Source organism: Bidens hawaiensis, unplaced genomic scaffold (assembly GCF_021521415.1).
Source record: "Bidens hawaiensis isolate Kalapana, Puna unplaced genomic scaffold, B.hawaiensis_p1.1 tig00019080_1, whole genome shotgun sequence".
In the NCBI taxonomy this organism is placed as follows: Eukaryota; Viridiplantae; Streptophyta; class Magnoliopsida; order Asterales; family Asteraceae; genus Bidens; species Bidens hawaiensis.
In genome coordinates, this window is record NW_027492897.1 from 346,015 (window position 1) to 355,927 (window position 9,913).

Consider the following 9,913-nt stretch of genomic DNA (forward strand, 5'->3'; position numbering starts at 1 on the left):
GATATCCCTAGAACTTGGAATGGGCCCAATTGAAGAAATGTTACATATAGTATGTTTTTATTTTTTGGCCTGCGTGCCTAATTAGATATTCACAAGATATGTAATTTCACTTTTGTAATTCGGCTTATATGGAAACTTTATTTCAGTCAGTTATAACATGTATTGTTATGTAATCCTTTATTGACAAACAAAGAAGATCCTACAAACACTTATATTATTAAGAATAAACAAAGTGTATCGGACAACAAAGACTTCTTATTACTTATTAAAAGGGATTACAAAGAAATTCAAATTACAAGGAAGGAAAAAATATATTTACAACGCTGCATTTCTATACTCCGCGTTATCGCCTTCCGCATCATCTGAGTCTTCTTCATCCTCCTCACCAAGGTCAAGAAGATCCTTTAGTTGTTCAATGTATCATCCTTGCCGGCAAGATCAGATATCTGCTCAGCCAAAGAAAACTTCAAGGTATCAAAATCTTTTGTTTTCTGGATGAGGACGGCAGCAGTATCTTGGCCAGTCAAAACGTATTCTTCCAGAAGTTTGGATTCTGAAGCAAATTTATAGCCTTCCTGGAAACCTAGCTGACGACCAGCTTGCTTGGATGCTTTCAAGAGGATAGCAACACAGTTCCTAAGCTCATCACTCGCCCGGACGTCGGCGATGACCTGTTGAAATAATAAAATATAAGTAATTACAAACACTTGGATTATTTACAATAAGACATGATACATACCTTGGGAATTCCTTCTGCTAGCAGCCATTTCTTGTCCGCCTTAGCCCGGACAAGTTCCATCTTATGGCCGGCACATTCTAGGGCTTGCTCCCGGCTTTTAGCAGCAAGGTCAGCCAAGCGCTTGTCTTTTGCTGCTGACTCAGCCTGGAGAGCCCTCATTAATTCGGCTTGTTCATCCAATTGTTTTTGGAGAACAACCTTGGCTTCCTCAGCACCAGCACGAGCAGCCTTCTCTGCTTCCAGCGCTTGACTACCTTGGCCTCGTTGATAGCCTTTAGGGCTTTCTTCTTCGCGTCGGACGCTGCAGCCGCCAGCTCATCCCACTCCTCAATCATCGCCAACTAGGCTCGGGTTATTTCCTGGCTGGTAGAGATCGTATTCGCCATATGATAAGAGTTTGAATTCAAAAATTCTTGGCGAATACGCCGGCGATGTTGCTCCTTTTCAGCAGGAGGAAAACTCTCCTGCAAATATTCGAAACATACATCCACATCGCGAAATGTCGAATCTCGGCGTAGGGACCAACGTGTAACCTAAACCATCGGAATTCGCGTTGAGTTACCGCCTTAATACATGCGACTGAAAATGATTGGGTTTTACCACCACCCACGTTTACCGACCAATTAAACATCATTTTAAATAATTTATTTTTATAATTTAATCTTTTTACATGTTAAATTTGACGAACAACGGTGTCTATACCTTAACGAACCGACAATGATCAAATTTGTGTTGACTCACGGTCGTAACGCTTAGGTTTTACCATTAAACATGTTTTTACTGACCGAATAAATATGTTTTGTTTTTATAATACGCTATACAAGTGGTACTACTTTTTTTTTTCATTACTATAGATTAATTTCTTTTACTAATTAATATACAAATTTATAAATAACACAAACCGAGCTACATCTGGATAATTGGTAAGCGAGCAACAAGCTGTGGACCACCTTCTCCTTTTGAATCGCAAATCCTATTCTACTAAATACAAATCCTTGGTTCCTCGGGCTCTACGAGTCACTGTGGACCACCTTCTGTACCCGCTCCAAGAAGCGAACCGCCTCGAGAGCTAGGGATCCAAAAGTGTCGAAGGCAAATGGAATGAACACGTGCTGATTCTCCAAACACGCTGCCTCATGCTTAGCAACCTTCCTAGATTCCGCTCTCAAAACCGTCTATCCTGGTACGAAGCCACTGTCTCTCAGCCCCACCACCGGGGACACCCCAGTGAGGTCAACACACGCATGCTTATCCCCCGCCCAGCCAAACACAAGAACATCCGCAGGACGTAGGGTAGATCTTCCCTCTCGCGGATCAATCAAAAAGTTAACAGGTGTCTCTTTCTTAGCTGAGATCCCAGCACTCCTAAGCACATCCCATAAGACATCTCTAACCCAGTCATGACGATACTTGAATCCTGACAATTCCTTACATTGGAGGGCATGCTCACCAAATCTATCCAAACAAGCTTTTTTACAAATGAGGCATGATTCATCTGGAGGGAAAAGAGGAATCATAAGCCGGTATTTAAGGATGGCTCTGTATTCAACTGCCGACATCCGTTTCCCAAGACTTTCAATGGGCACAACAGTAAAAAAATCCTAGGCATGAGCCCCTTTGAGACAAGCTAAAACTTCCTTTTGTCTCGGGGTCATATCGAATCGCTCCTCCAAATCATGTACGTATTAACCATAAAGAGCACTCGCCAAGGTTTGTTGAGGTTTCTTGGGGGCGGTCTCCTAATCAGTAAAATCGCCTATATAAAGGTCAGGGAGAGTTGTTCCAATATTACCAAGTGCAAAAGAGTAGTCAGGATCTACCCCCATACCACCAGCGTTTCGCAGGATGTGGTCCTGCAATTTCCATGACTGGGACCTGGAAGCCACAAAGGCATATGCGGAGACATCCTCAGCCGAGAAAATTCCTAAGCCTCTGCAACGCATAGGGAAGGAAGCCAACCTCCACTGGAGGCCCCCAAAATTCGGTCCTCCACACACAATAATATCTTCAATTGCCCCCCGCAGGCCCACATCAAAGATGGAAACAGCCTCTTTGACATGTTCAGGTTGACAGGTCCGGAGCCCAAACACTAACTTAGCAACCCCCATGCACGAGTGCAACAAAAGAAGCTCACTTTGGAGGTCCCTCAGGTCCGGCAGGCGTTTCATAAGTTCAACCGCCCTCAAAGCTCTTTTAGTTGCCAAAGACCGAATAAACCCTGCTTCCCGACTAACCGCTCCCCCAGGAGTTAAACTCCCGTCACAGGCCTGCTAATCTCGCCAGGAATAAACCCGACACTTTCTTCGAATCATCACATGACGGCCAAAAAATCTCCGTTTTTCGAATATTAAGCCTAAGCCCTAGAGGCGCCCCCTCTGAGCGAATAATGCCCAACGCTCTAGCAACCTCCTCAGCCTTACCAATGATCGTGCCATCGTCTAAATACCAAGCATGGAAGGGCAAGGAGCATGTCCCCTGCACCCTAAGGATGAGCGGATGAAGGACCAACGCAAAAAGAAGAGGGCCAAGGGGGTCCCCTTGCTGCACCCCAGTAAAAGCCCCAATATGAGTATCCCCCACATATAAACGGGCGGGGCGGGCATATAAAAGCTGGACCCATGGGAATATGGATGGACATATGAAGCTAACTTCCCTGAGAAGGGTCGTCCGATCCACCTCGTTGAAGGCGTTAGAAAAATCAACAGTGAGCATAGCCAGGGACCTGTCAGAATGAAACACGCTCAAAAATCTATTAGCACTATGCAATACCGCTTCTGCCCCATTAGGGATCCCAACCCCGAATTGGAAATCCCCTAGATAAGCAACCACATTTTTCCCTATTTTACGCATAGCGACTTTCGACACCAATCTTCTCCAAATGGCCTCCACTGCGATGGGTCTAATTCCATTGTCATGCTTTAACAGGGGGTCAACGGTGCCGAAGCAATGAACTCCGCTAGAACTTTAGGACAAAGCCCCCACAAGCTACAAGTTGACAACATCAGTGATGGCCTTTAAGAGCCCGGAAGCGGTTGGAGACCCCTGGCCACAGAAAGCGTCTAAAATATGTTGGGCGCGCAAACCATCCCTCCCACAAGATGTACCTTTCCGGAAGGTTTTAATACATTCCAGCACACAATCACCGTCCACCTGCAAGGCTGGTTCTGATGGCACGACAGAGGGCATGGTCGGGGGGTCCACCATAGGATGTTTATCTATCAATGCTCTCAATGTATCCCCCCAGCAGGCGCGACCCCGGATGAACACATGACTTTGATCGCCATTGTGTAATGGCCATCCGCTACCTTCCGTAGGCACTGCTTGATATTGCCCCCTCCCTCTTCTTTATGTTGGCAATCCCACATCACCGGAAGTTCAAGTTGCGGTAGCACCAACTCTTCTAAACCTGCCCCATCTTTCCAAATAGCCAAAGCCCGCATAATGGAGCTACATTGAACCGATTTTCTGTTACTGGACCTTCGTTCCTGCCTAGTAGCCGGTTTGACAACACGTAACGTGCAGCGAGGCAACAACAAAAGTTAACCCAAGCCTCAATAGAATCGGGGCATCCACCACTTTACGGAGCCCCCCTGACAAAGCCTGGGCAAAAGCCACGCGACACGCGTGCGGTATACTCTTGACAGTAGTAATAGGAATGGCGATGACGCGCTCAATGAGAGCGACCTTTACCACAAACGTCTCAGACAGACCACTCCCAAGTTCCACCTGTGAATCACGGGGTTGAGGGATCCCCACAATAAAATCAAAGTCGCCTTCTAGATGTGGGGTGCATTTAACCACTTCTTTTCCATGCAGACAAGGACTATTCAAGGCAAGAAGGGCCATACACTCCCCGCATAACCAGTTCTTAAGCAAGCGCAAGGTTTCGACAACGTCATTATAGAGTTCCAAGTCCGAAGCAAGACGCTCCTTTAACTGATCTCTCATTTCCTTTACATTGAAATGATCCCGCTGAAAATGCATGAGTAACCTAGAGTACCCCTTGTATCCCGGGATACCATATTTTCAAAAATGAAAATTTTTAAAGGGGCAACTGATGTGTTGTAAAACACATAGCGTTTTTATCCCGTTTTTGGGTTGTTTTGTGCGTAAAACGTTAACGAATATAAATTTTTCTTGCATGAAATTACATTTTTGTGTATGTGATAGGTTCCATGTTGAAGAGAGCGAGAAAACGAGTCAAATGGAAAAAAAATCAGCTAAAACGGATCTCGGATGAATCCGGTACGCAAAAACGAAGATAAAAGAGCTAAAAGTCGAAAAACGTCAGAAAATGTCATGTTCAAGCTACGCGACCAGGTCATACCATTCAAGAAGCATGTGGTAGAGTCCAACATGTCCCAAGGCTGCCACGAATGTTCAAGAATCAGCTACCACATCTATTTTGTCTTCTAGTGGGCCTAGTGGGCTTGTTTTAACCTATTTTATATTAGGAAGGAGGTGTTTAAACATATATATAAACCCTAAAACCCTATGAACGATTTTATTCAAGTTACCAGCCATCCCACACCTGCTCTAGAGGAGAAACCAAGGAGGAAAAGCTTACGGTTCCATCTTTTATCCTTCGGTTGTCGGTTTTGACTATTTTAACGTTTGTGAGTTCGTTTATGGTTTTTAAGCATTCAAACCTTTTGTAATCAGATTTATATGAGCATGTTTATCATTTATATCTATTTTATCTACTGTTCATTGATTATGATTGGCTAAACTTGTTAGTTCTACCTAGGTTAGATGAATATTGTTAGGTTTTAATGAGTAATATGGATTGTTGATTATCATGGCTTGAATTGTTAATGAAAAGTTTGGTTTAATATTGAATTAGGTTGTGTTTAGTGGCTGTGAATTTATTAATTACACTCATATACCTCTTGCTTTGATTAATTTAATACGTTTTGATTGATTGTTGCTTGTTAGAACTCTTTACTTGGTGTTTAGGGTTTGTTTGCGGGGTGATCAACCGTAGGGTTTAAGTGAGTGTTTTAATTGAATATAATCAGCGGGTGAACACCTTCTTAGAGACCGAGAGGTGATAGGAAGTAAGGTCGTCTCTTAGCTTTTACTTGTTAGGATTAAGATCGCGCGAGAGCGGGTTTGGTTCTTGTCGGGTTTGGGTTTTGAGCAATTAGTTGATCTAGTTTAAGTTAAACTAAATTGTTCCTCTATCCTTGGTTGCGTAGTATTCGTATCCATTAGGGTAGTGTGTCGGTGAGACCGAGAGGAGAGTCGACATTAGAGCACTTTAACAATTCGTTTCTCGGTTTGTTCTTAAAATCAACTAAGTGTAAGTTAGAGTTTGTTAGTGAGACTGAGAGGTGATCTAGCTTTCTTGAGTGAACCTTAGTTGTGTCATCCTTAGGAATCGGTGTCGTGAGAATCCTCAATCCATTATCTTATTATACCTTCAATATGATTCTTACCTAGGTAGACGTTTTCTCCGACTGCAGTAAAGTTTCCAAGTTTCGTCAAGAGTTTCATTTAATTAAGTTAAGTTTAGTTAACTAATTTAGTTAAAGTAAGTTAGGTTAAGTAGTTAATTATATTAAAAATCATTTAAATATTATTAGGTGAGTCTTGGTTAGGGTTAGGTATCATATACGTTTTCAAGTGTCCTTGTGTTCGATACTCGGACTTCCTTAGTGCTATACTATTAGTGATCGGTACACTTGCCGGTTTTGTGTGACTTCTTTAGGAATTTCGTTTAATGAATTTAAAGCTTAGTTGTGAGAGCATCGTTAGACACACATCAGCAACGCCAAATCCCCGTGCCCGAGCTAGGATCGGGCTCTCCACCACAGGCCCTCATAAATCACTTAAGAAATTAAAAACTTTTTTTGTTTTTGGGAACAAAGGAAATTAAAATAAAATTAGGTGTTGGCATTTAATCAAATACCTGGCGTGCATTACTAGCGAAACCCCCAAACTAATGCCATTCAAAACAAATCGCCCAGAAAATGAAATGCTAGAAGACCAAATAAGCAAAAACCGAGGATGGGAGATGACGGTGGCAAAATAAGAGTGGAGCAGTGAGGTGGAGATGGGGGGAAACGGCAGTGGCGGTGGTGGGTGAGAGGCGGAGATGGAGAGGGATGGCTACGGTGGTCGGTTACGGTGGAGGTGTGGGGCGGAGATGAAGGTGGTGGGTTAGGGTGGTGGGTAATGGAGGTGGTGGAGAGAAGGGTCACGGAGATTAAAATTAAATTTAGTGACACAGAGCTCCCGTTGGTTCAAGTGGCAGACCAACGTTCAAGTTTTACCAACATTTTTGTTGTAGTTGCGGTACTACAACGAACGTTGCTGAAATCGACCGAATGCGCGCCGACTCGCCCTACAACACTCAGGGCCGACATAGCTCGGTGTTATCAGTACCTGGGTTTTACCAACCGAATAAACGTTGTTTAAAATATATATTATTTATATGTTAAGATTTTTATATGGTAGGTGTGACATTCGTCAATTTCGGGTCTCGATTCGTATTCGTTTTGTAAACTTTATTGATGTAAACCGATCCGTTTTGTAAACCGAAACCTTTGATATAATAAAAATGATGGATTTTATGTTACAATATTGTTTTACACTTGTTGGGTCTTGAAAACACCATTTTCGGTCCTTAAAATGGCTTTAAAACGCTTAACAACAACTCCGGGGGTCAAAACTGCCAATTTTGAAAGTTCAGATTTTTCCTTTGTGACCTTAGCTCCGCGCTAAAGTCCAGGGGCAGAGACTTTAGCGCCGCGCTAAAGGCAATCTGCTCCAGCTGCACGTTTTTGCTTATTTTTAAGCAAACATGTGACCAAAACACCCCATTTTTATGCAAAACCCTTTATGCTTGACTCATTCAACTTACCCTATATATACACCACCCTTTCCATCCATTAATCTCTGCTACAACTCCAAATTCTCTCTCAAATTCAAAGATCTTAAGGTTATTTTCATTGTGTTCTTGAAGGTTTGACTTCTAAAAGTCAAACTGAGTTTTATCTTTAATTCTAACTTGTTCATCTAACATTACTAACTCTTGAATATGGTAGTACAACATATATATAATACATACCCCTTGTTTCCTTTATTAGTTACTTCACCGACTCCGGTTGGTTAAGTTTCGAATGTCATAAGGCAAGGCTTCATGGAGGACTTCGAGTTCTTGATATATATATACACACACATAACTTATTTATACATATTATTTATGCCTAACTTCAGCTCATTTTAGTTTGTTAGTCACATTTACAAGTCTTGGGTATGTGGAGACCATCTATGAACTCATTGTGAGATGGAAACCGAACCAAACCGAACTTATGTTAAAAAGACTTGTTGTTGACTTTGTAGTTGTAGAACTTAAATATTTTCATTTGTACATTTTTATACAAGATCTATGATATATGGGTATGTAGAATCCATCTATGAACTTGTTGTGAGATGGAAACCGAACCTATCCGTTTTTTACTCGCTTAAGACACACAAGTGTGTTTTTAGCTATCAAGACTTGTATATTTCTTTAAAAATAGTTTACAAACTGATTTTAATCATTTTCTTAAGTACTCGGAAATGTTGGATCCAACCTGGTCTCATAACATAGTTGGACCGACAAAACCGAACACTCGCTTAACGCACGTTGTTAGTTCTAAAACAATAGATCTACATACTTGGCTAAGTGTTATCATGTTTTAATGAGTTATCTCATAATAATTAATATTTTGGAAAGTTGACTTTGGGTTTGACCATTCGTCAAGACCCGAACCAACAACCCGAACACTCGTTAAAGACCCGTTTTAGTATCTTTGTCCCAAAGGAACTTGCATTTAGCATTTTTCTCACCTTATTACCTAACTTGGGTTAGGTAAATATTGAGGTTAGATACTTTAACCCGGTTTCGAGCAAACTTACATTTTTAAAGGGTTATTATTATAAATTTTTAAATAGTTACATTTTAAACCTTGAACTTTAATTCTTTTGTTGCAACATTTATTTTATTTAAAGATCTTCAAGACAACCTTTCTAAATCCAAGACTTTCTTTTATTTAGGCTTTATTGTAGGTTCCCCGGACGGATCACACGAGATATCCCGATATACACAGGTGCGGAATCCCTGTGTAGATCGTTACGGACGTAGAATATTAGCTCACGAACACACGAACACGATACGAACAAAACCACGTTATATTAATAACTCGAACCGAGATACTTACAGACTCTCGACCTCACGTCAATAGACTTACTGAATTACACGTAAATAATCAAATCGATCAACTCCTAAACAGTAAACCCGAAGCCTATATAAATACACGACAACTTCGCCTCAGGCGAAGTTGTCCACAACTTCGCTCGTTCAACAAGTTCGCCTAGACGAACTTGTCAACAACTTCGCTTGGTTAACAAGTTCGCCTGAGCGAACTTGTCAACAACTTCGCTTTTACAAACAAATACACAAACAATATTACAGACTCGATTACAGACATTAGACATATGAACTACTGACATCTATGCACCAACAGACTCCCCCTTGGCAGTAGCTTCATATCTTGATCTTTCAGCTCTTGTCTCGTAATCCCGTATCTTCATGCGTGCACTCCTTCTCTAACACATACAGTCACAACTCGTTGATACTTTCTTGCTTCATCCTTCCAAGCTGGAATATAAAAGATCTTTTTCTCGTTGAGCATCTTCAGATCTGCTTGCGATAAGTTTACAAGATGCATCGGATCGTAAACTCTAAGGATCTCTTGTTCATCCTCATCTTCCATCACGGCTTCAGCAGTCTGGCAATCAACGTACCACCATTTTAGATTCTTCAACACATCTTGAGGCATAGTCTTCATTGGAACCTCCTTGATGCATCGGATCGGTTTGTACTTCATCACCATCCATGGCTTGCCATCTGCTCTCAATCCCCTTTCTGTATCCTCCACGAGCTTTCCCTTCTGTGGCTTTAATAGTTCAAACTTCTTTTCTTTTATGCTTTCTTTCCACACAATCTTCTCAATCACTCTTGCCATGTTGTTGTCACTTCTATTTATCAGGCCCAACCTGGCCAAATCTTTCACCTCACATTCCGGCAACGTATTGAGAGACCTTAACATTCTTTTGAAGTATTGAATACCATCATAACGCTTCACCACAAACAACTTCATCTGTTCATCATATATCCAACAGATA